The sequence below is a fragment of the Pseudophryne corroboree genome, chromosome 7 (assembly GCF_028390025.1).
Source record: "Pseudophryne corroboree isolate aPseCor3 chromosome 7, aPseCor3.hap2, whole genome shotgun sequence".
NCBI classification, from domain to species: domain Eukaryota; kingdom Metazoa; phylum Chordata; class Amphibia; order Anura; family Myobatrachidae; genus Pseudophryne; species Pseudophryne corroboree.
This window is the reverse complement of record NC_086450.1, coordinates 164,284,571-164,311,279: the sequence shown is the minus strand read 5'-3', so window position 1 is coordinate 164,311,279 and position 26,709 is coordinate 164,284,571.

Genomic DNA, 26,709 nt, shown 5'->3' with positions numbered 1-26,709 from the left:
TGCCTACTTGGATGCGGTCACTCATATAATCCTCCACCATTCTTTCAATGGGGAGAGAATCATATGCAGTGACAGTGGACGACATGTCCGTAATCGTTGTCAGGTCCTTCAGTCCGGACCAGATGTCAGCATCAGCAGTCGCTCCAGACTGCCCTGCATCACCGCCAGCGGGTGGGCTCGGAATTCTGAGCCTTTTCCTCGCACCCCCAGTTGCGGGAGAATGTGAAGGAGGAGATGTTGACAGGTCGCGTTCCGCTTGACTTGACAATTTTGTCACCAGCAGTTCTTTGAACCCCAGCAGACTTGTGTCTGCCGGAAAGAGAGATCCAAGGTAGGTTTTAAATCTAGGATCGAGCACGGTGGCCAAAATGTAGTGCTCTGATTTCAACAGATTGACCACCCGTGAATCCTTGTTAAGCGAATTAAGGGCTCCATCCACAAGTCCCACATGCCTAGCGGAATCGCTCTGTGTTAGCTCCTCCTTCAATGTCTCCAGCTTCTTCTGCAAAAGCCTGATGAGGGGAATGACCTGACTCAGGCTGGCAGTGTCTGAACTGACTTCACGTGTGGCAAGTTCAAAAGGTTGCAGAACCTTGCACAACGTTGAAATCATTCTCCACTGCGCTTGAGACAGGTGCATTCCACCTCCTATATCGTGCTCAGTTGTATAGGCTTGAATGGCCTTTTGCTGCTCCTCCAACCTCTGAAGCATATAGAGGGTTGAATTCCACCTCGTTACCACTTCTTGCTTCAGATGATGGCAGGGCAGGTTCAGGCGTTTTTGGTGGTGCTCCAGTCTTCTGTATGTGGTGCCTGTACGCCGAAAGTGTCCCGCAATTCTTCTGGCCACCGACAGCATCTCTTGCACGCCCCTCTCATTTTTTAAATAATTCTGCACCACCAAATTCAAGGTATGTGCAAAACATGGGACGTGCTGGAATTTGCCCAGATTTAATGCACACATAATATTGCTGGCGTTGTCCGATGCCACAAATCCACAGGAGAGTCCAATTGGGGTAAGCCATTCTGCGATGATCTTCCTCAGTTGCCGTAAGAGGTTTTTAGCTGTGTGCGTATTCTGGAAAGCGGTGATACAAAGCGTAGCCTGCCTAGGAAAGAGTTGGCGTTTGCGAGATGCTGCTACTGGTGCCGCCGCTGCTGTTCTTGCGGCGGGAGTCCATACATCTACCCAGTGGGCTGTCACAGTCATATAGTCCTGAGCCTGCCTTGCTCCACTTGTCCACATGTCCGTGGTTAAGTGGACATTGGGTACAACTGCATTTTTTAGGACACTGGTGAGTCTTTTTCTGAGGTCTGTGTACATTTTCAGTATCGCCTGCCTAGAGAAATGGAACCTAGATGGTATTTGGTACCGGGGACACAGTACCTCCAACAAGTCTCTAGTTGGCTCTGCAGTAATGATGGATACCGGAACCATGTTTCTCACCGCCCAGGATGCCAAGGCCTCAGTTATCCGCTTTGCAGCAGGATGACTGCTGTGATATTTCATCTTCCTCGCAAAGGACTGTTGGACAGTCAATTGCTTGGTGGAAGTAGTAAAAGTGGTCTTACGAGTACGACTTCCCCTCTGGGATGACCATCGACTCCCAGCAGCAACAACAGCAGCGCCAGCAGCAGTAGGCGTTACACGCAAGGATGCATCGGAGGAATCCCAGGCAGGAGAGGACTCGTCAGAATTGCCAGTGACGTGGCCTGCAGGACTATTGGCATTCCTGGGGAAGGAGGAAATTGACACTGAGGGAGTTGGTGGGGTGGTTTGCGTGAGCTTGGTTACAAGAGGAAGGGATTTACTGGTCAGTGGACAGTGTCGCCCAAAGTTTTTGAACTTGTCACTGACTTATGATGAATGCGCTGCAGGTCACATATAAGGGAGGATGTTCCGAGGTGGTTAACGTCCTTACCCCTACTTATTACAGCTTGACAAAGGCAACACACGGCTTGACAAATGTTGTCCGCATTTCTGTTGAAAAACTTCCACAACGAAGAGCTGATTTTTTTGGTATTTTCACCAGGTATGTCAATGGCCCTATTCCTCCCACGGACAACAGGTGTCTCCCCAGGTGCCTGACTTAAACAAACCACCTCACCATCAGAATCCTCCTGGTCAATTTCCTCCCCAGCGCCAGCAACACCCATATCCCCCTCATCCTGGTGTACTTCAACACTGACATCTTCAATCTGACTATCAGGAACTGGACTGCGGGTGCTCCTTCCAGCACTTGCAGGGGGCGTGCAAATGGTGGAAGGCGCATGCTCTTCACGTCCAGTGTTGGGAAGGTCAGGCATCGCAAACGACACAATTGGACTCTCCTTGTGGATTTGTGATTTCGAAGAACGCACAGTTCTTTGCTGTGCTTTTGCCAGCTTGAGTCTTTTCATTTTTCTAGCGAGAGGCTGAGTGCTTCCATCCTCATGTGAAGCTGAACCACTAGCCATGAACATAGGCCAGGGCCTCAGCCGTTCCTTGCCACTCCGTGTGGTAAATGGCATATTGGCAAGTTTACGCTTCTCCTCCGACAATTTTATTTTAGATTTTTGAGTCCTTTTTTTACTGATATTTGGTGTTTTGGATTTTACATGCTCTGTACTATGACATTGGGCATCGGCCTTGGCAGACGACGTTGATGGCATTTCATCGTCTCGGCCATGGCTAGTGGCAGCAGCTTCAGCACGAGGTTTAAGTGGATCTTGATCTTTCCCTATTTTTGGAACCTCAACATTTTTGTTCTCCATATTTTAAATTTTTAATAGGCACAACTAAAAGGCACCTCAGGTAAACAATGGAGATGGATGGATACTAGTATACTTATGGATGGACGAGCGACTGCCGACACAGAGGTAGCTACAGCCGTGGACTACCGTACTGCGTCTGCTGCTAATATAGACTGGATGATAATGATATAAAAAATATATATATATCACTACTGCAGCCGGACAGGTATATATTATATAATGACGGACCTGCTGGACACTGTCAGCACTGCAGACTCCTAAAGTAAGCTACTAGTATCAAGAAGATAGAAAAAAAAAACACAACAGGTAGGTGGTATACAATTATGGATGGACGAGCGACTGCCGACACAGAGGTAGCTACAGCCGTGGACTACCGTACTGCGTCTGCTGCTAATATAGACTGGATGATAATGATATAAAAAATATATATATATATATATATCACTACTGCAGCCGGACAGGTATATATTATATAATGACGGACCTGCTGGACACTGTCAGCACTGCAGACTCCTAAAATAAGCTACTAGTATCAAGAAGATAGAAAAAAAAAAAAACACCACAGGTAGGTGGTATACAATTATGGATGGACGAGCGACTGCCGACACAGAGGTAGCTACAGCCGTGGACTACCGTACTGCGTCTGCTGCTAATATAGACTGGATGATAATGATATAAAAAATATATATATATATATCACTACTGCAGCCGGACAGGTATATATTATATAATGACGGACCTGCTGGACACTGTCAGCACTGCAGACTCCTAAAGTAAGCTACTAGTATCAAGAAGATAGAAAAAAAAAAAACACCACAGGTAGGTGGTATACAATTATGGATGGACGAGCGACTGCCGACACAGAGGTAGCTACAGCCGTGGACTACCGTACTGCGTCTGCTGCTAATATAGACTGGATGATAATGATATCAAATATATATATATATATATCACTACTGCAGCCGGACAGGTATATATTATATAATGACGGACCTGCTGGACACTGTCAGCACTGCAGACTCCTAAAGTAAGCTACTAGTATCAAGAAGATAGAAAAAAAAAAAAACACAACAGGTAGGTGGTATACAATTATGGATGGACGAGCGACTGCCGACACAGAGGTAGCTACAGCCGTGGACTACCGTACTGCATCTGCTGCTAATATAGACTGGATGATAATGATATAAAAAATATATATATATCACTACTGCAGCCGGACAGGTATATATTATATAATGACGGACCTGCTGGACACCGTCAGCACTGCAGACTCCTAAAGTAAGCTACTAGTATCAAGAAGATAGGGGGGAAAAAAACACCACAGGTAGGTGGTATACAATTATGGATGGACGAGCGACTGCCGACACAGAGGTAGCTACAGCCGTGGACTACCATACTGCGTCTGCTGCTAGTATAGACTGGATGATAATGATATAAAAAATATATATATATCACTACTGCAGGACAGGTATATATTATATAATGACGGACCTGCTGGACACTGTCAGCAGAATGCGTTTATAGAATAAAAACACCACACGACGAGTGTTTAACTTTTTCAGGCAGACAATCACAATATACTGGTGGTCACTGGTCACTGGTCAGTCACACTGGCAGTGGCACTCTGGCAGCAAAAGTGTGCACTGTTAAATATATGTACTCCTGCTATAACTGCTCCCCAGTCTCCCCCACAATTAAGCTGTGTGAGCAGTGAGCACTCAGCACAGTCAGATATACATAGATGATGCAGCACACTGAGGCTGAGCACAGATATGGTATACTGTGTCACTGTGTATCGTTTTTTTCCAGGCAGAGAACGGATTATATTAAATAATAATAAAACTGCACTGGTGGTCACTGGTCAGTCACTAGTAAACTCTGCACTCTCTGAGTACTCCTAAGCTCCATTAAATCAAGTGTCTCACTCTCACTATCTATTTCTATTCTAAACGGAGAGGACGCCAGCCACGTCCTCTCCCTATCAATCTCAATGCACGTGTGAAAATGGCGGCGACGCGCGGCTCCTTATATAGAATCCGAGTCTCGCGATAGAATCCGAGCCTCGCGAGAATCTGACAGCGGGATGATGACGTTCGGGCGCGCTCGGGTTAACCGAGCAAGGCGGGAAGATCCGAGTCTGCCTCGGACCCGTGTAAAAAGCGTGAAGTTCGGGGGGGTTCGGTTTCCGAGAAACCGAACCCGCTCATCACTAATTGATACATTGTCCCCATGACACCTTCTACCCCCCACTCTAGTTCGCTGTGGTCACTAGACCGGTACATCTAAGATGCATTTACAGTGTAGTGCCAGGGTAATGTAACATGTTCATTGCCACCCCCTGTGCATTTAATCCATGCTTGCCTACTCTGCCGCAAGTGCCAGCAGACTTACGATTATTTAGGCAGTCCCCCGCACCCATGGATGGGTGGCCAGATCTATTCCTAGTGAAGCGGGCAGGATGAGGAGATCATCCAGGAAATTGCGGTGCCCTATGAAGGATGTGGGGTTAAATTATGCAAATTTGCTTCATTTGGACCTGCCCCCTCATGCAGACCCACAAATCATGGCATTTTTAGGACAGGGCCTAATGGTGTGTTCTTCGTCCCCGCCTCCGACACTGGCAAGCTGCGTCTCCTCCCCAGGATGTAGGCAAGTATGATTTAATCCATTCAGTGCCCAGTACACTAAACAATGCTGTTAAGTTCGTTTAACTTACAGGAAAAAGCAATACCTAAATACAGAAATGTTCAGGCCGCTGCGACCACTAAGCGTGTGTGTGATAAACCTCTATGAAATGCGTACACGTTGCATAAGCACGCCATCATGCTGTAAGCACAAAGTAGCTACACGTGCGGCCGAATTCACTTTAAACCCCTACCAGGAATGGAATGCGACACCAATTGTATATGTTATGTTGTGGTCCAACGCAGCAACAAATAATTACAGAGAAATACAACAATACAAGAGAATAGCTACAACCAATGGATACATACGTTTGTTCGCCTGCGCCACCCGGATCCAGTCCTCAGTCAATCTGGAAAGATGACCTTCAGAGAATAGACTGAGGCCGGCCAGGAGGCTTGGTTTTTATACAATAGTCCAAAGCATGAAACAAAGGAAACTGTGATCTCTTCTTTCATAGGTCAAAGGGCTGGTCATTTACAGTACATGAGGGGTCATAGGTCAGTTTGAATAGGTGGGCGATGCCTGGTCCAGGTGCACTTGCAGGTGTCCCCCACTGGGTTCCCGCCGAATATCAAGAGTACAGTAAATACAGTGTGATATTAATAATATATTCCTGTGCATATCTATGCGCAGGAGCGTGCTACTTTCTGCAAACTGCCATCGGAATATTGCCCTTGAAATACTGTACAGCTGGATACCAAACACGACCTCCTAACCTAATTCTGTCCCCTCATATCCTGTAAAGTTGAATCCCTCTGTTGTTATACTTCCAAAGTAAATGTAACTTGCTGGTGTGGTGCGTGTAGGCTATGTGTAAATTATGCACTATGTGGATTAAATATCAGATATGTCTTTGTGGCTTTTCCATGCGAATGCATATGCTACCGTATTTACTCATACCACACGTTAATACGCAGGACTTTGTGAGCCAACATATGCAACATGCGGGTATGTGCACGCACGGCAGAACAAGCACACGCACAGAGGCCACTCTGTGTGGTGTTTGCACGTGATGCATGTGGGTATAATATTTTTGACTTCGACAATGCATATAACCATTTCTGTGACAACCATTTTTCCTTCTACCAGCTGAGTGTAACATGTTTTGTGTCCTCTATCAGACACTGAGCCTGTACCCAGCTCTTGTCCTGTCTCTGCAGAGGCACAGTCACATGATGCCCCGAACATATATGCAGGCATGTACAGTATGGACATCACCTGCCCTGCAGACTGTGGGCAGAACCTGCACCCCATTCTCCCTCACCTGGGCTTTGTGTGCTGGATATGGTGGCCAGCTCCTTCCCTCCCCTCGATCTCAGGACCGTTACTCACCATGATGGTCACAGTGTCTTGGGAAGTCTCAACATGGGGGTCCCGGGAAGCTGTGGGTACACTGGCTGCTGGAAATGCCAGATCCCCAATTCTCTGCTCCCAGCTCCCCTGGCCTCACTGATCTCTTACTGGGAGGTTTGAATGGTTTGTAGTGTACTAGGGGGAGGAGGACCACCAGGGACCACCAATTGCATCTTTGGCTGAGGTCTCAGGAAAAATGAATTTAAGTTTTCAACTGCCCTGCTTGTGCGCCTACTCACTGATTGGCTGGGTCATATCATAAGATGTGGTTCCAGGCAGTGGAGCAGGTCAGCAGGCATGCCACGGGCAGGTGGTGGCATGTTAGAGGTGGGCAGAGTCTGACACCACAAAACCGGGACATTTTTGCGTCCCAAAGGCAGTCTTCAAGATGCCATGGCAGCAGGGCCGGTGCAAGGTTTCCCAGCACCCTAGGCAAATCATCAGCAAACCCCCCCCCCCCCAAAAAAAAAAAAAATATATATATATATATATATATATATATATATCAGAGGCGTAACTAGGGATTTTGGAGCCCAGGGCTATATCATTAATGGCGCCCCCCCCCCCCCCAAAAAAAAGCGAAGGGTGAAATCATGCGCGCGCGCTCCGGAAAAGGGGCCGTGGCCACTAAACGGGGCATGTCCCTCAGTGTAGTAATACCCCTTATACTCTCTAGTACTGGTGCCCCTTTCAAATTTTAGCACACTGAATGAGCCGAAATTCACATTGTAGCACACTGAATGAGCTGAAATTCACCTTGTAGCACACTGAATGAGCTGAAATTCACATTGTAGCACACTGAATGAGCTGAAATTCACCTTGTAGCACACTGAATGAGCCGAAATTCACCTTGTAGCACACTGACTAAGCCGAAATACACATTGTAGCACACTGAATGAGCCGAAATTCACACTGTAGCACACTGTATGAGCCGAAATTCACCTTGTAGCACACTGACTAAGCCGAAATACACATTATAGCACACTGAATGAGCCGAAATTCACCTTGTAGCACACTGAATGAGCCGACATTCACATTGTAGCACACTGAATGAGCCGAAATTCACACTGTAGCACACTGAATGAGCCAAAATTCACATTGTAGCACACTAAATGAGCCGAAATTCACACTGTAGCACACTGAATGAGCCGAAATTCACCTTGTAGCACACTGAATGAGCCGAAATTCACCTTGTAGCACACTGAATGAGCCGAAATTCACATTATAGCACACTGAATGAGCAGAAATTCACACTGTAGCACACTGAATGAGCCAAAATTCACATTATAGCACACTGAATGAGCCGACATTCACACTGTAGCACACTGAATGAGCCGAAATTCACCTTGTAGCACACTGAATGAGCCGACATTCACATTGTAGCACACTGAATGAGCCGAAATTTACACTGTAGCACACTGAATGAGCCGAAATTCACACTGTAGCACACTGAATGAGCCGAAACTTACATTGTAGCACACTGAATGAGCCGAAATTCACATTGTAGCACACTGAATGAGCCAAAATACACATTGTAGCACACTGAATGAGCCGAAATACACATTGTACGACACGGTATTCTAGAGGGGGGACATGTGGGGAGATAACAAGGGGGCATGGAGAGAGAGGCATACAGAGAGAAAGGCATGAAGAGAGATGGGGCATTAAGAGGGAGAGAAGAGGGGGGCTTGGTATGAGGAGAAAGAGGCATATGGGGGGGGGGGAGAGCGCAAGGGAGTGAGATTTCAGAGAGGTGCTCTGGAGAGCAGTTACACATACAGACAGTACCTTCAGGTGGGGAGGCAGCTCCGTGGTGTCACAAGCTGGGCGATCTGGTATTATTTGCAGTGCTCAAATGCTTCTGGACCCCGCAGCCCACCAAAACATTATGCGGTCATGGGGGGTTATAAGATAAGCGGGAGGAGACGTAGAAGGCAGGAGGAGGCAATGCGGGAGATTGACGGGGTCACGGGGATAGGCAGAGAGAAAGGGAGAATGACGGGGATAGGCAGAGTTGCGCAGCGGCTGATCCAGGAGTCCAGGACAGACTCTTCAGACTTATACTGTCCTGGTCTCCTGGATCAGCCGCTGCGCAACTCTGCCTATCTCCGTGTGAAGTGAAGAGGAGCCGAGCCCGCTTGCCTGTGTACAGCTCCGGGAGCGCTGCGGTCACGCTCCCGGCTCCCAGCAGCAGAACACACATGACGGAGGCAGCATAGTGCGCCAGCGCGGTGCGGCGCTATAGTAACGGGCGGCAATAGCGGGGGCGGGTGGTGACGGATAAGAAGTCCTTTCCTCCCTGGGTGAATGTGCCGCCCCCGGACATCGGGGTGGGTATGAGAAGGGAGGGGGAGTCAGTGAGCGACGCAGCAGTGAAGGAGCAAGAGGTGAGCCGGAACGCGGTGGCCTTACATTTTTTTTTTTTTTTTTTTTACTCAGCACCGCCCTTAAAGTGCCGGCGCCCATAGGCAGCTGCCTAAAGCTGCCTAGTGGTAGCGCCGGCCCTGCATGGCAGAGAGACATAGAACAACCCCAGAATAAATTGCACAAGCAATGCTGATATATGTAAATAATATTCTATAAACAGTGAGTTCTGTTATTAGTAGGGATGAGCGGGTTCGGTTCCTCGGAATCCGAACCCGCCCGAACTTCATGTTTTTTTACACGGGGCCGAGCGACTCGGATCTTCCCGCCTTGCTCGGTTAACCCGAGCGCGCCCGAACGTCATCATCCCGCTGTCGGATTCTCGCGAGGCTCGGATTCTATCGCGAGACTCGGATTCTATATAAGGAGCCGCGCGTCGCCGCCATTTTCACACGTGCATTGAGATTCATAGGGAGAGGACGTGGCTGGCGTCCTCTCCGTTTATAGAGAAGAGAGTGAGACAGTAGAGAGAGACACAGTAGTAATTTTGGGGAGCATTAGGAGGAGTACTAGTTACTTGCTGAAGTGATAGATAGTGTGACTGTATATTATCTGACTTGTGGGGGAGACACTGACAGTGGGGAGCAGTTAGAGTCTGAGAGCAGGACTCAGGAGTACATATAACGTACAGTGCACACTTTTGCTGCCAGAGTGCCACACTGCCATTGTGACCACACTGACCACCAGTATAATATATATTGTGATTGTCTGCTTAGGAGTACTACTTGCAAGTTGCTGATAGTGTGACCAGTGACCTGACCACCAGTCACCACCAGTTTAATATATATATATATATATATATATATAATTGTATATAATATATATATAATATTGTATACCACCTACCCGTGGTTTTTTTTTTTTCTTTCTTCTTTATACATACTACTATAGTAGCTTACTGTAGCAGTCTGCGGTGCTGCTGAGCTGACTGTGTCCAGCAGGTCCGTCATCAGTCATTACATAATAAATATATATACCTGTCCGGCTACAGTACTAGTGATATTATATATATATATATTGATTTCATCTCATTATCATCCAGTCTATATTAGCAGCAGACACAGTACGGTAGTCCACGGCTGTAGCTATCTCTGTGTCGGCAGTCGCTCGTCCATCCATAATTGTATACCACCTACCCGTGGTTTTTTTTTTTTCTTTCTTCTTTATACATACTACTATAGTAGCTTACTGTAGCAGTCTGCGGTGCTGCTGAGCTGACAGTGTCCAGCAGGTCCGTCATCATTCATTACATAATAAATATATCTACCTGTCCGGCTGCAGTACTAGTGTGATATAATATATATTGATTTCATCTCATTAACATCCAGTCTATATTAGCAGCAGACACAGTACGGTAGTCCACGGCTGTAGCTACCTCTGTGTCGGCAGTCGCTCGTCCATCCATAATTGTATACCACCTACCCGTGGTTTTTTTTTCTTTCTTCTTTATACATACTACTATAGTAGCTTACTGTAGCAGTCTGCGGTGCTGCTGAGCTGACAGTGTCCAGCAGGTCCGTCATCAGTCATTACATAATAAATATATCTACCTGTCCGGCTGCAGTACTAGTGATATTATATATATATATATTGATTTCATCTCATTATCATCCAGTCTATATTAGCAGCAGACACAGTACGGTAGTCCACGGCTGTAGCTACCTCTGTGTCGGCAGTCGCTCGTCCATCCATAATTGTATACCACCTACCCGTGGTTTTTTTTTCTTTCTTCTTTATACATACTACTATAGTAGCTTACTGTAGCAGTCTGCGGTGCTGCTGAGCTGACAGTGTCCAGCAGGTCCATCATCAGTCATTACATAATAAATATATCTACCTGTCCGGCTGCAGTACTAGTGTAATATAATATATATTGATTTCATCTCATTATCATCCAGTCTATATTAGCAGCAGACACAGTACGGTAGTCCACGGCTGTAGCTACCTCTGTGTCGGCAGTCGCTCGTCCATCCATAATTGTATACCACCTACCCGTGGTTTTTTTTTTTCTTTCTTCTTTATACATACTACTATAGTAGCTTACTGTAGCAGTCTGCAGTGCTGCTGAGCTGACAGTGTCCAGCAGGTCCGTCATCAGTCATTACATAATAAATATATCTACCTGTCCGGCTGCAGTACTAGTGATATTATATATATATATATTGATTTCATCTCATTATCATCCAGTCTATATTAGCAGCAGACACAGTACGGTAGTCCACGGCTGTAGCTACCTCTGTGTCGGCAGTCGCTCGTCCATCCATAATTGTATACCACCTACCCGTGGTTTTTTTCCTTTCTTTCTTCTTTATACATACTACTATAGTAGCTTACTGTAGCAGTCTGCGGTGCTGCTGAGCTGACAGTGTCCAGCAGGTCCGTCATCAGTCATTACATAATAAATATATATACCTGTCCGGCTGCAGTACTAGTGATATTATATATATATATATATTGATTTCATCTCATTATCATCCAGTCTATATTAGCAGCAGACACAGTACGGTAGTCCACGGCTGTAGCTACCTCTGTGTCGGCAGTCGCTCGTCCATCCATAAGTATACTAGTATCCATCCATCTCCATTGTTTACCTGAGGTGCCTTTTAGTTGTGCCTATTAAAATATGGAGAACAAAAATGTTGAGGTTCCAAAATTAGGGAAAGATCAAGATCCACTTCCACCTCGTGCTGAAGCTGCTGCCACTAGTCATGGCCGAGACGATGAAATGCCAGCAACGTCGTCTGCCAAGGCCGATGCCCAATGTCATAGTACAGAGCATGTAAAATCCAAAACACCAAATATCAGTAAAAAAAGGACTCCAAAATCTAAAATAAAATTGTCGGAGGAGAAGCGTAAACTTGCCAATATGCCATTTACCACACGGAGTGGCAAGGAACGGCTGAGGCCCTGGCCTATGTTCATGGCTAGTGGTTCAGCTTCACATGAGGATGGAAGCACTCAGCCTCTCGCTAGAAAAATGAAAAGACTCAAGCTGGCAAAAGCACCGCAAAGAACTGTGCGTTCTTCGAAATCCCAAATCCACAAGGAGAGTCCAATTGTGTCGGTTGCGATGCCTGACCTTCCCAACACTGGACGTGAAGAGCATGCGCCTTCCACCATTTGCACGCCCCCTGCAAGTGCTGGAAGGAGCACCCGCAGTCCAGTTCCTGATAGTCAGATTGAAGATGTCAGTGTTGAAGTACACCAGGATGAGGAGGATATGGGTGTTGCTGGCGCTGGGGAGGAAATTGACAAGGAGGATTCTGATGGTGAGGTGGTTTGTTTAAGTCAGGCACCCGGGGAGACACCTGTTGTCCGTGGGAGGAATATGGCCGTTGACATGCCTGGTGAAAATACCAAAAAAATCAGCTCTTCGGTGTGGAAGTATTTCAACAGAAATGCGGACAACATTTGTCAAGCCGTGTGTTGCCTTTGTCAAGCTGTAATAAGTAGGGGTAAGGACGGTAACCACCTCGGAACATCCTCCCTTATACGTCACCTGCAGCGCATTCATAATAAGTCAGTGACAAGTTCAAAAACTTTGGGCGACAGCGGAAGCAGTCCACTGACCAGTAAATCCCTTCCTCTTGTAACCAAGCTCACGCAAACCACCCCACCAACTCCCTCAGTGTCAATTTCCTCCTTCCCCAGGAATGCCAATAGTCCTGCAGGCCATGTCACTGGCAATTCTGACGATTCCTCTCCTGCCTGGGATTCCTCCGATGCATCCTTGCGTGTAACGCCTACTGCTGCTGGCGCTGCTGTTGTTGCTGCTGGGAGTCGATGGTCATCCCAGAGGGGAAATCGTAAGACCACTTTTACTACTTCCACCAAGCAATTGACTGTCCAACAGTCCTTTGCGAGGAAGATGAAATATCACAGCAGTCATCCTGCTGCAAAGCGGATAACTGAGGCCTTGGCATCCTGGGTGGTGAGAAACGTGGTTCCGGTATCCATCATTACTGCAGAGCCAACTAGAGACTTGTTGGAGGTACTGTGTCCCCGGTACCAAATACCATCTAGGTTCCATTTCTCTAGGCAGGCGATACCGAAAATGTACACAGACCTCAGAAAAAGAGTTACCAGTGTCCTAAAAAATGCAGCTGTACCCAATGTCCACTTAACCACGGACATGTGGACAAGTGGAGCAGGGCAGGGTCAGGACTATATGACTGTGACAGCCCACTGGGTAGATGTATGGACTCCCGCCGCAAGAACAGCAGCGGCGGCACCAGTAGCAGCATCTCGCAAACGCCAACTCTTTCCTAGGCAGGCTACGCTTTGTATCACCAGTTTCCAGAATACGCACACAGCTGAAAACCTCTTAAGGCAACTGAGGAAGATCATCGCGGAATGGCTTACCCCAATTGGACTCTCCTGTGGATTTGTGGCATCGGACAACGCCAGCAATATTGTGTGTGCATTAAATCTGGGCAAATTCCAGCACGTCCCATGTTTTGCACATACTTTGAATTTGGTGGTGCAGAATTTTTTAAAAAACGACAGGGGCGTGCAAGAGATGCTGTCGGTGGCCAGAAGAATTGCGGGACACTTTCGGCGTACAGGCACCATGTACAGAAGACTGGAGCAACACCAAAAACGCCTGAACCTGCCCTGCCATCATCTGAAGCAAGAAGTGGTAACGAGGTGGAATTCAACCCTATATATGCTTCAGAGGTTGGAGGAGCAGCAAAAGGCCATTCAAGCCTATACAATTCAGCACGATATAGGAGGTGGAATGCACCTGTCTCAAGCGCAGTGGAGAATGATTTCAACGTTGTGCAAGGTTCTGCTGCCCTTTGAACTTGCCACACGTGAAGTCAGTTCAGACACTGCCAGCCTGAGTCAGGTCATTCCCCTCATCAGGCTTTTGCAGAAGAAGCTGGAGACATTGAAGGAGGAGCTAACACGGAGCGATTCCGCTAGGCATGTGGGACTTGTGGATGGAGCCCTTAATTCGCTTAACAAGGATTCACGGGTGGTCAATCTGTTGAAATCAGAGCACTACATTTTGGCCACCGTGCTCGATCCTAGATTTAAAACCTACCTTGGATCTCTCTTTCCGGCAGACACAAGTCTGCTAGGGTTCAAAGACCTGCTGGTGAGAAAATTGTCAAGTCAAGCGGAACGCGACCTGTCAACATCTCCTCCTTCACATTCTTCCGCAACTGGGGGTGCGAGGAAAAGGCTCAGAATTCCGAGCCCACCCGCTGGCGGTGATGCAGGGCAGTCTGGAGCGACTGCTGATGCTGACATCTGGTCCGGACTGAAGGACCTGTCAACGATTACGGACATGTCGTCTACTGTCACTGCATATGATTCTCTCCCCATTGAAAGAATGGTGGAGGATTATATGAGTGACCGCATCCAAGTAGGCACGTCACACAGTCCGTACTTATACTGGCAGGAAAAAGAGGCAATTTGGAGGCCCTTGCACAAACTGGCTTTATTCTACCTAAGTTGCCCTCCCACAAGTGTGTACTCCGAAAGAGTGTTTAGTGCCGCCGCTCACCTTGTCAGCAATCGGCGTACGAGGTTACTTCCAGAAAATGTGGAGAAGATGATGTTCATTAAAATGAATTATAATCAATTCCTCCGTGGAGACATTGACCAGCAGCAATTGCCTCCACAAAGTACACAGGGAGCTGAGATGGTGGATTCCAGTGGGGACGAATTGATAATCTGTGAGGAGGGGGATGTACACGGTGATATATCGGAGGATGATGATGAGGTGGACATCTTGCCTCTGTAGAGCCAGTTTCTGCAAGGAGAGATTAATTGCTTCTTTTTCGGTGGGGGTCCAAACCAACCCGTCATTTCAGTCACAGTCGTGTGGCAGACCCTGTCACTGAAATGATGGGTTGGTTAAAGTGTGCATGTCCTGTTTATACAACATAAGGGTGGGTGGGAGGGCCCAAGGACAATTCCATCTTGCACCTCTTTTTTCTTTAATTTTTCTTTGCGTCATGTGCTGTTTGGGGAGTGTTTTTTGGAAGGGCCATCCTGCGTGACACTGCAGGGCCACTCCTAGATGGGCCAGGTGTTTGTGTCGGCCACTAGGGTCGCTTATCTTACTCACACAGCTACCTCATTGCGCCTCTTTTTTTCTTTGCGTCATGTGCTGTTTGGGGAGTGTTTTTTGGAAGGGCCATCCTGCGTGACACTGCAGTGCCACTCCTAGATGGGCCCGGTGTTTGTGTCGGCCACTAGGGTCGCTTATCTTACTCACACAGCTACCTCATTGCGCCTCTTTTTTTCTTTGCGTCATGTGCTGTTTGGGGAGTGTTTTTTGGAAGGGCCATCCTGCGTGACACTGCAGTGCCACTCCTAGATGGGCCCGGTGTTTGTGTCGGCCACTAGGGTCGCTTATCTTACTCACACAGCTACCTCGGTGCAAATTTTAGGACTAAAAATAATATTGTGAGGTGTGAGGTATTCAGAATAGACTGAAAATGAGTGGAAATTATGGTTTTTGAGGTTAATAATACTTTGGAATCAAAATGACCCCCAAATTCTATGATTTAAGCTATTTTTTAGTGTTTTTTGAAAAAAACACCCGAATCCAAAACACACCCGAATCCGACAAAAAAAATTCGGTGAGGTTTTGCCAAAACGCGGTCGAACCCAAAACACGGCGGCGGAACCGAACCCAAAACCAAAACACAAAACCCGAAAAATTTCAAGTGCACATCTCTAGTTATTAGCCCAGCAGGACAGGTCGTATCAGGTCACTGAAGATGCTCCTTGCTCCATACAGTAAGGAGAGGATCACAGAAGGATCAGTGCAAATCAGGAGTAGAAGTAGAAGGCGGATGAGATTGTAGATGTACCTGTGTGAACGGATGGTGTAATAGAGAAGTGATCGCAGGTACTGTTATAGAAGTGCTGGGGAGGCAATGCCTGGCCCGTTCAAGGCACCATAGTGTCTAGGTATGGCACTGCAGTATCTATTCCTATATATAATACACACAAAGGGTAAACATCTAGATAAACAATCTATACAGTTCTGATTCTAGTTTACTGTTTTTTTTTTAAATGGACAGATTGGGTTAAAACATTGCAGAGCAAAGTAAGACTACATTAACAAACTGGGTAAATCTGAATTGTACTTGTATTTATAAGGATTTACATTGCATTACAAGGTGACCACTATAGGCTGCCTTTTAATCAATTGGATCTGCTTTTGTATCTGGCACTGATAGATCAGTACATTAATACAAGATATAATCCGTTCATACATTCCAGGCGGCAGTATAAAACAAAACTGGCACCAAATTAGAGTCCATTAACCCAGTCACAGGCTGCTTCCTAACTCTTGGCACCTCTATAAAGTCTGCAAGCAATAATCCAGTTGTAATCCTATTACCTACAACCAACTGTATCAACAGGGTCTGGGAGCAGCTACAGTACATACAGCAGCAAAATTACAGCACAGATTCCCTCAATCACATCAGATGCTGCACTTGTGGTTACAATTACGATTCACAGATTTTAAGAACCTTGAAATAAGAAAGGGTGGGTATAGTAATACAGAAAAGTCTACTGTCAAGATTTGCAATTCAATTAACCATTCACTGCCTGTAAGTGTGAAATCGTCTTCATTTTACAGAAATATTTTGGCTGTCCTCCTGTGTGGAGGGGTGTAGTAGGGTATGCCGGCGGCCAGGCTCCTGGCAACCAGCATACCGGCGCCGGAATCCCGACCGCCGGCATACCGACAGCTGGGTGAGCGCAAATGAGCCCCTTGCGAGCTCGCTGCGGTGCCACACTATCTATTCTTCCTGCAGGGGGGTCATGGACCCCCAAGAGGGAGAAAAAGTGTCGGTATGACAGGTGTCGGGATTCCGGCGCCGGTATACTGTGCGCCGGGATCCCGACAGCCAGCTGTATAAGGCCTCCTCTCTGTAATCACTCAGCCGACGAATAAAAAGAGCACTCAGTGCTGCATTGGACTCAGCTATTGGGCAAACAAACTTAGGGTGATTACACTCTAGAGCATCAGCAAATCATCCCAATGATCAGGTTGAAGGAATCATGTGAGATTGGCCATACACACTTACTGTACTAATGTAATGAAAGACAGAACAAAACCTCGCTCCGGCCATCATTACACTACACAAAGGGCTGGATAAAGGCTGATGGGAGGGTCCAGGGGCAATGAAGTTGTGGTGACCCCCACTACTAAATTCATGCCAAACACCTCTGTCCACCCTACCCCGTGTGCACAACCGATAGCAAACACACACACACACACACCTGGACCATCACAGAGCAGCAACCTGGGCACTCGAGCAGTGTGTGGGACCCCTTATGTGTGGGGGCCTCGGGATGATCATCCCTGTTGCTCCTTTAATCCATGTCCCTCCTTTAATACGGCTCTGACTGCACAACCCTGCATATGGTATTGTCCGATTGGCCGTGCAGCACAGCCACCAGAAAATGTTGCATGTGACCCATGGGAGCGTGCAATTGAGTGTACACTACAGACTAGATGATGTAGACGATTTGTAGATCCAATACGGCATATCATCCCGATATTGATCTAGTGTGACAAATCTCTCTGTGCAGACACAAATTGTTTTAGCATATAGTACATGCGCAGTTGCATATTTAGACAATTTTGCTTATCTCCTTCGGACACATCTTTGCTGAATCTGTGTTTTTATGGAAGCAGATACTGGACAGCCACAATGTGATCACACAAAGCTCTACTGTCTTGTGGGATTGTCATGGAGGTATCATGGGAGTGGGGCTGGTATGTAGCTGCTGTTCCGTGGAATTCTCAGTCATGTATACGGAGAAGGAAAGCCTCTTTCAGATGGCTCTCTTCAACCATGGGATGAGGCCAGTGGCATGTCTATAACGACATGGGCCCTTTTTTTCCGCTATATATTTAAAATGGATCTTATCCTTGTACTGAATATAATCAGTGGTGGTTTTACACACACACACACACACACACACACACACACACACATGCATCTTGGACTTACTAAATGAAGAAATCCCCAGTACATACTGGTTAAGTCATCAACATTTCAGTGCATCTGCACTTTTATCAAAATATGGCACACTATACAATATATACATAATATATATATATACATATATATATATATATATATATATATATATCGGTGAAAAGGTGGTACTTAACGCTACACCAAATTAGTGAAAATAAAGAGAGTCTTAGTCCAGAGACAGTAGTAATGTACAATTTCTCTGTCTCCAATCCATACTTCCTCTGACAGGGTGGCAGCCGTAATCCAGGTGACCGGTGTTCAGTCGGTCTGTTTTGATGGATCTAGAAAGAAGGTGAAAACAGCGCCTACTAGTGCAGTATATTAGGATCCTTCAAATGAAAACCTCCACCAGTTCAATAACACCCTTAGAAAAACGCAAGTACCATCATGAGTGGAGTTAACCACTTCATTAAATCGCACGCTCTCAAAATGGGAATTCCCGTACTGGATAGATTTCTCCCTTCAGCTCCAGAACCTCATGGTACTTCTAATGCTCAATGATCACCAATGAAAAGAAAGAAGGTAGCCAAAATAGTGTAATAATGTTTAACACCAGTTTAATTGTTAAAAAACAAAGCAAATATCCATACATCAAAATAATGTAAAAATAGCTTATCTGATGTATAGTAGATACAGTTCAGTCTCTGTTCCTCAACGCGTTTCGTCCTTATGGCTTCTCAAGCCTGGACTTCATCAGGAGTATACTACTCCACTGCCTGCTCTCTCTACTTATAGCTACACTAATTAGATAATTAGAGGGAGTGTTTTCCCGCCTTTCAGTTCATTCTGACATCACTTCCGGGTTCATTTTGACATCACTTCCGGGTTCATTTTGACATCACTTCCGGGAGTACAATAATATTAAACACACTACTTCCTGCTATAACATAATCACGGGATCGCCGTGACATCATTACGCCCACAGCATCTCCCGAGAATGCACTAATAGATATAAAGATCCTGCCGCCCATTACTAAATGATCCCGAGCGCGTCAGTGCAGCTGACACGCCCACTGCGCACTTCGGGAACTTAATGGCACAAACAAACTGCTGCCCGTTGCTAGGTGATCCCGGGGCGCCAGTGACATCATCACGTCCACTGCGTCCTCTGGGATCAAACCAACGACCATATCCAGCTCGTTGCCATAGCACCTAAGCTCATGGTGCTCGATCCTCCCTTGTGCTCTCGCGAGCATCACGGTGACAGCCGATCTGTAGCATATAGAGTGTTACCTTAGCAACATATACACAACATGGGTTACACGCCCCCAGTTTTCCCGCACTCTGCATGGGGAAGGTATTTAATATTGATCACATAACTGGTCCGTTCTGCCCGCGCCGGTACAAGGGGGATAACGGTCACAGTGCCGTCTCCTTGCCCAGCTTGGGTGGGGATCGTACCTCGGTGATCAAAAAACAACTAAACCATAGTATATGTCCCTTATTTTTAGAGGGATTAGATAGTAATCAGTAACCATGGTATTGCTTCAGATCCCACATATATACAAAGTGGAAATTTGAAAGTAGCATTAAAATTCACACTCCAATGCAATATTAAAATACAATTATTAAAACCTATAATAGCAATCTGAACCTCAGGAAATAGTTAATAAATATTACAGACAAAAACTCATAAAAAAATATACAATATTAAAAAGCCAACACTAAATAGAATAGCAGCAGCATAGGTTTCACATATAATAAGACATATAGTAGCAGCAATCTGAGCCTCAGGGAATAGTTAATAAATGTTACAGACAAAAACTCATAAAAAAATATACAGTATTATGCTCAAGATACATATATGTATATATGCTACATGCATGCATAATTAGGTGACCTTCAAGTAAGAAAGCTCCTCTAGAGTCATTAATATAATTCTGCAGTATCTCTAATTTTACCTACAGTAGGCTATAGATTGCTAAAAGTTAATTGCTAAGTGCATCATTACAAACATAAAGCTCTTCTTCATAGTATGTTTAGGTATTATAGAGTATTATATAGTGTTATTAGAAAGACATTGTAATGTACAATATTAGACCTTAGAGTCTTAGTTGCCCAATAGATTCTTGTTTTATTTGTGTGTCAGCAAAGTGCCAAAACCCTCATAGTGAAATTAATGTTAAATTTTAAGAAGCAGAATGCCACTGAACCTAAACATTGAAACATAGAATTTGATGGCAGATATGAACCCCCTTGGAGCATCTAGTCTGCCCATGTACACGCACACTTATAAACTAGGGTGGGTTAATTTTTTTCAGGAGGCAATTAACCTACCAGTATATTTTTGGAGTGTGAGAGGAAACTGGAGCACCCGGAATAAACCCATTGTGAGAACTGAGCCCCTGACTTCAGTGCTGTGAGGCAGTAATGCTAACCATTATACCATCCGTACAGCCTACTGTTGAGAGTTCTGTTTGGGTGTGGTGTAATATGTCGATACCAGAATGTCAACATTCAATATGTCAACACTGACATAATGTCGACATTCGGCATGTTGACAATTGGCTTTCCTATTGACTTCTTAACTAACCTATCTCTAAACCTAACCCTAAATGCAGCACAACTGTAACTATAGCCTAACCCTGACCTAAACCTAAAGTTGTCTGTTTTGTGTCACTGTCAACATTGTCAATGTCGTCATTCAGTCCATGTTGGTATTCTGAAAGTTGACATTCTTAGTAGAGATGAGCAGGTTCAGTTCCCTGAGAACCGACCCCCCCCCCCCCCCCCCTGCTATCCGAGCCCGGCTCAGGTTTTCCAGTCCTCCTCGATGACATCATAGAGGTGAAACGTCATCAACCTGCTGTTGGATTCTCACTGGTTTTGGATTCTATATAAGTCCCCATGCATCAGCACCATCTTCACTCTGGCATTGGAGAGTGTACTGGACGGATATGTCTGTTTCTGTACTGCAGACACCTGGGGTTTGCACAAGGATAAGGGACACACACAAGATGGCAGGGTCCCCCTCCCCCATGTGCACAAGCAGTATAGGTGATGTCAGATTTATGTGAAGCAGTCTTCCAAAATACACATGTGGTATCATAAGGAGCCATCCAATAATAACCGTATATAGTCAGTGAAAATGTCACAGGTCCAGGAATTGCAGTTACCAGGCTTCTGCTGTCTGAGGTCTCACAAGTCAGGGCTATTCAAGCATGTTGTAGGTAGTTTAAGGGACAGTGTGAATTCTATTTGACAAATGTAAAGAGCAGTGTATACAAGTACTGATTGAATACATTTGGAAAGTAACAGTTAATTTGCAGACTGTCCCTCCCAGCATGAGATAATGTAGGGACATGCATGGATGCCCTAGGCAAATGCCTAACCTGCCTATAGCTAAGGCCAGCTCTGGCTGTATCTTAAAAGAGGGGCTCTCTGTCTGCTGTATTTGAAAGAGGTGCTCTCTCTGTCAGCTGTATCTGAAAAAGGGGTGCTCTCTGTCTGCGGTATCTGAAAAGGGGGTGTTCTCTGTCAGCTTTATTTGAAAGGGGTGCTCTCTCTCTGTCAGATGGATCTGAAAAGGGGTGGTCTCTCTGTCAGCTAGATCTGAAAGAGGGGTGCTCTGTCTGCTGTATCTGAAAGGGGTGATCTGTCCGGCCATCCAGGGGCTCTGCCCCAGTGTAAAATTAAAAAAATAAAAGCAAAAAACAAAAAGCATAAAATTATAAATGAAAAAATAAATATATATTTTTTGTTTGTGCTGTACCCCAGTGTACTATACAATTTTTATTTTATTTTCATAAGTACTTTGACACTGCCGGTCAGACTGCAGTATATTATTTCCTACTCATACACGTATTGTGTGACGCTGTTGGTAAAGTCAACCACAGTGTGTAATTATTATTATATACATTTCTGACTCATTTGTGCGATGCTGTCGGTGAAGTCAACCGCAGTGTGTAATTATTTATTATATATGTTTCTGACTAATTTGTGTGACGCTGTTGGTGAAGGTCAACCCCACTTTGTGTTGATAGAAATGGAGGCTACTACTAGTGCTGAAGCTACTGACACTAGTCATGACATTGACAATGCAAGTCTGTCAACGTCATCTGCTAAGGCAGATGCCCAGGGGCATAGAGGGCTTAGGCCAGGATATGTAAAATATGAAAATTTTAGAGTGGTAACGAAAAAAAAATCAAAAGGAAAGTTAGCTGCAGAGGCAGTAAAACAAACTGCGCATTCAGAATCAGAACCATCAGACATTCTTGAGGAATGTATATAAACATAGAATATATAGCGCTATGAAAGATATAAGCAGACAGGTGTAAATGACAATAAAATTTATTGGACATAGATTATTCAATAAAAATAAGCCACAATATTAAAAAATGGAGCTATTCATAAAAATTCATAGAAACCAGTCTCTGGTAGGTTAGGACCTATGGGACTATGTAATATTGTCCAGTGGTCAGTGGACCTGAAAGATGTTACAGCCTTTTATATGGGATAAGATGTTCCACAATAGTTACCACTCTTTGGTATATATCAAACATACCTTTGAAAAAGCTGTCCCTGGTGACAGCGATACGCGTCAGGACGGACATTAGTGAGCTTCAAAAGGACTTGATTTGGGACATCCAGAACATCGGAAAGTGGACCTTAAGCCTGGGATTCAATTTATGGTGTGCGATCCTGTTGTTGAGTATCCACTTCTCTTTCCCTTCACCTTTTGGCGTTGGAGCTTGTGCCATCTAAAACCACCGCTAAGGGAATCATCCATCTACAAACAGTGGTAACCGACTCATTTTAAGCGCGTGGTTACCCACTTCTTAGTGAGGTATCTCCAATTTTCCATTCTTGAGGAATGTTTAGGGGTATCCACTATAAATGCATGCTGTGCATCATGGGAGCTGATGTCATGCCGAGGTGACTCACTTCCTGTTTTTCTCCTGTTACTCCCACTGTGTGTCTGGCTTACGCTGAGTAAAGACCTGTATTACACTCATGCTGCAAGTGTCGTCCTGATTTTGTTGTTACGCATCTACATCCACGTCAGCTGACTTTTCTCACACTGTCCTCATAGAGAAGCCTCTTTCACCTCCTTCCATCATTTCTGAACCATCTGAACATGTGGTGAGCAGTACAAGTAAAGATGGAGATGAATCTGATGAGGAGGACATAATACAAATTGAAGATTTGTGTGTGGAAGTGGGAAAGGATTAAGGGGATATTTGTGTACTATCTGACAGTGAGGATGTTGATGATGATGTTGTTTGCGTAAGTCAGCCACCACTGGCTGCAGGTGTTGACCGCGATTAAAAGAAAGCCATTGCGATGCCTGGCGATAAGGCCATAAAAGCCACCTCTTGGGTGTGGGATTATTTTTACTCCAATCCTGACAATGTTTATGAAAGCATCTGCTCTATTTGTGAGGCCAAATTTAGTAGAGATAGGAACATTAGCCATCTAGGCACCTCCTCTATGTTACGTAATTTGCGGTGAAGACATGTGGGGGCCCAAACAAACTAATCATTTCAGCCCCAAGTGATGGTCCCTGTCGCTGAAATGATTGGTTTGTTAAACTGTCCATGTCCTGTTTAATATATACAACATAAGGGTTGGTGGGAAGGCCCAAGGACAATTCCCTCTTGAGCCTTATTTCTTTGACTATGTGCTCTTTAGAGCATTTTTTGGGCATATTTTATAAATCTGCCATCCTGTCTGCCACTGCAGTGCCACTCCTAGATGTGCCAGGTGTTTGTACCACCCACTTCTGTCGTTTAGCTTAGTCATCCAGCTACCTCGGTGCAACCTTTTAGCCTAAACTGGATAAAAACAATATTGTGAGCTGTGAGTTGTTCAAAATAGACTGGAAATGAGTGGAAATTAATGTTATTGAGGTTAATATAATACTGTAGGAACACAAACACCCCCAAATTCTGTGATTTTAGCTGTTTTTATGATTAAAAAAAAAATTAGAACCAAAACCAAAACACGCAAGGGCCATTTTGGCAAAACCAATCCAAAACCAAAACACGAAAAAAACAAAAGCAAAGACAAAAAGCATAACTCGAAAAAATGACCAGGCACACATCACTAATTCTAAGTGTTGAAATCCTGATCATATATTGTTCTTTCAGTTAAATTTAATGTCAGGCCCTGTGTAAACTTGCAAGTGGGACCTTGCTACCTTTATGTCTGTGTGTTATACCCAGTTTTGTTTTATCCCTGTTGTTTCCGATTATAAATCACAAAGGAATATGCTGTGCTATATAGGAAACTGTTACTACTACTACTAATAATAACTAAATAATAATATCATGTGTCAGTATCTTCGACCTGATTCAGATGCAGTCGCAACTTTGATGGTATTGCAACTGAGTAATTATCAGTAGACTGCCCATGTGTTGCAGCCACAGTGCGCATGCATCAAGGCCTTTGCAAAGCCGCTCTTAGTGAGGAATCAGTCACAGAGTGATTGACAGGAAGAGACCACAGACATGACATGAACGTTTTTGGAGTGTATCTCAACGTGCGACTGTGACCTTGTACGTATAAAACCTGATGCTAGTGTCCCAGCTCACGCACCCTTGGAAGGAACCCAAGGAGGTGATGTTCCTCGCATCGGGTGTAGTATGGTATGCCGGCGTCCGGGCTCCCGGCGACTAGCATACCGGCGCCGGGAGCCCGACCGCCGGCATACCAACAGTGTGGCGAGCGCAAGTGAGCCCCTTGCGGGCACGGTGGCGCGCTACACGCGCCACGCTATTTATTCTCCCTCCACTGGGGTCGTGGACCCCCACGAGGGAGAATATCTGTTGGGTTGCCGGCTGTCAGGATTCCGTCACCGGTATACTGTGCGCCGGGATCCCGACAGTCGGCAACCTGAAGACCACCCCTCGCATCGGCGTCATGGTTGTGACAGAGTACACAGTTACTGAGCATGTTGTGATGGCTTCAGTGGGCGTCTCTGTTCATGTGTGGGCAGCTGCTACATTTGTGATGCCTCGAAGTTCTGCCACTGAAAAGATCGCTGCTGCATTGGCATTGCAAACTCATCAGAATCAGGTTCCTTGTGGAGACATTTGATATAAATTTGTGTTATACCACAAGATTATCTTTTTTTGCTAAATGTTAAACTTAAATGTTTTGGCCAAAAATGATGCTAAGAACTCCAATTTTACTCTATGTTAAATTGCAGAATTTATTATAATTGTTCTGATGGCCAATGTTCTTAGTGTTTAGAGTGTGTACTTTAATTTTCTCTTTTTTCTTTTTGGCACGACAAGTCTCAGCACAGTAGCACCTCTTATTATGTTTAGAATTAGGGTTTGAAGTCCAGCCCCCCTACCATATGTTTTATATTGTGTACATGTGTGTATACTTGAAGGCAGAGGCTCACTCAGCTTGGACTAGCATCGCTCCCACCTGCCCTTGGGTGTTTTTAATTATTATAGGGTCCTTGCATTTGCAGACTACATATTGGAATAGGCACTATAAATGATAAGTCCTGGATCAATTTATATACTATGTCAGTATTAGGAATGGGCACATTGTGTGGGGCACCATGCTCTGGACTTGAACCTAAGGAATGTTATGGACCCACCTGATGAGGTCACCTGATCATTGTAGGTGGGCCCATATTTTTGGGCTAAAAATTGTTCTAAGAACCTAATTTTTACTTTGTTAAATTGCACAGTTTATTATAATTGTGCTGATTGCCAGTGTTCTTAGTGTTTAAAGTGTGCACCTGCATTTTCTCTTTTTTTCTGTGTGGCACTACAAGTCTCAGCATGGTAGCACTTCTTATTATGTTTAGAATTAGGATATGCAGTCCAACCCCCCCTTGTGTATATTCTACATTGTGTATATGTGTGGATATATAAATGTGGAGACTCCTTCAGCTTGGACTAGCACCCCTCCTACCTGCCCTTGGGTGTTTTTAATTAGTATAGGGTCAATGCATTTGCAAACTACATATTGGAATAGGCACTATGAATAGTAACTCCTGGATAAATGTATATAATATATCAGTATTAGGATAGATTTGGAGCATGGGGCCCCCTGAGTTGGTGTGACCGACTGCCTCGTGGCATTGTTATTGTAACACTTGGAAACATAGAATTTGATGCCAGATACAGAGGTGTCCACTTACATCATCTCCATTCATGTTAAACAGCCCATCTAGTCATCCCTTGCCGTGGCATGACTTGGTAGCTCCAAACATCTTTAAGTGTGACTTTTTCCATTAAAATACGTCTTATTCACAAAACATAAATAAAATGCACAAGCAGCTTATGCTGACTAAAATAATAGGTGGCCTGCCTATATTAGTGTTAGGGGTTAAGATTAAGGGTTAGTGTTAGGGTAATATTGTTAGGGGTTAAGAGTAAGGGTGAGGGTTAAGGTATAAGTGTTAAGGGTTAAAATTTAGGGTGAGGGTAATATTGTTAAGGTATTACTTTTAGGATTAGGGAATTAGGGTATTTGGGTGAGGGTTAGCTTACATGAACAAAATAGT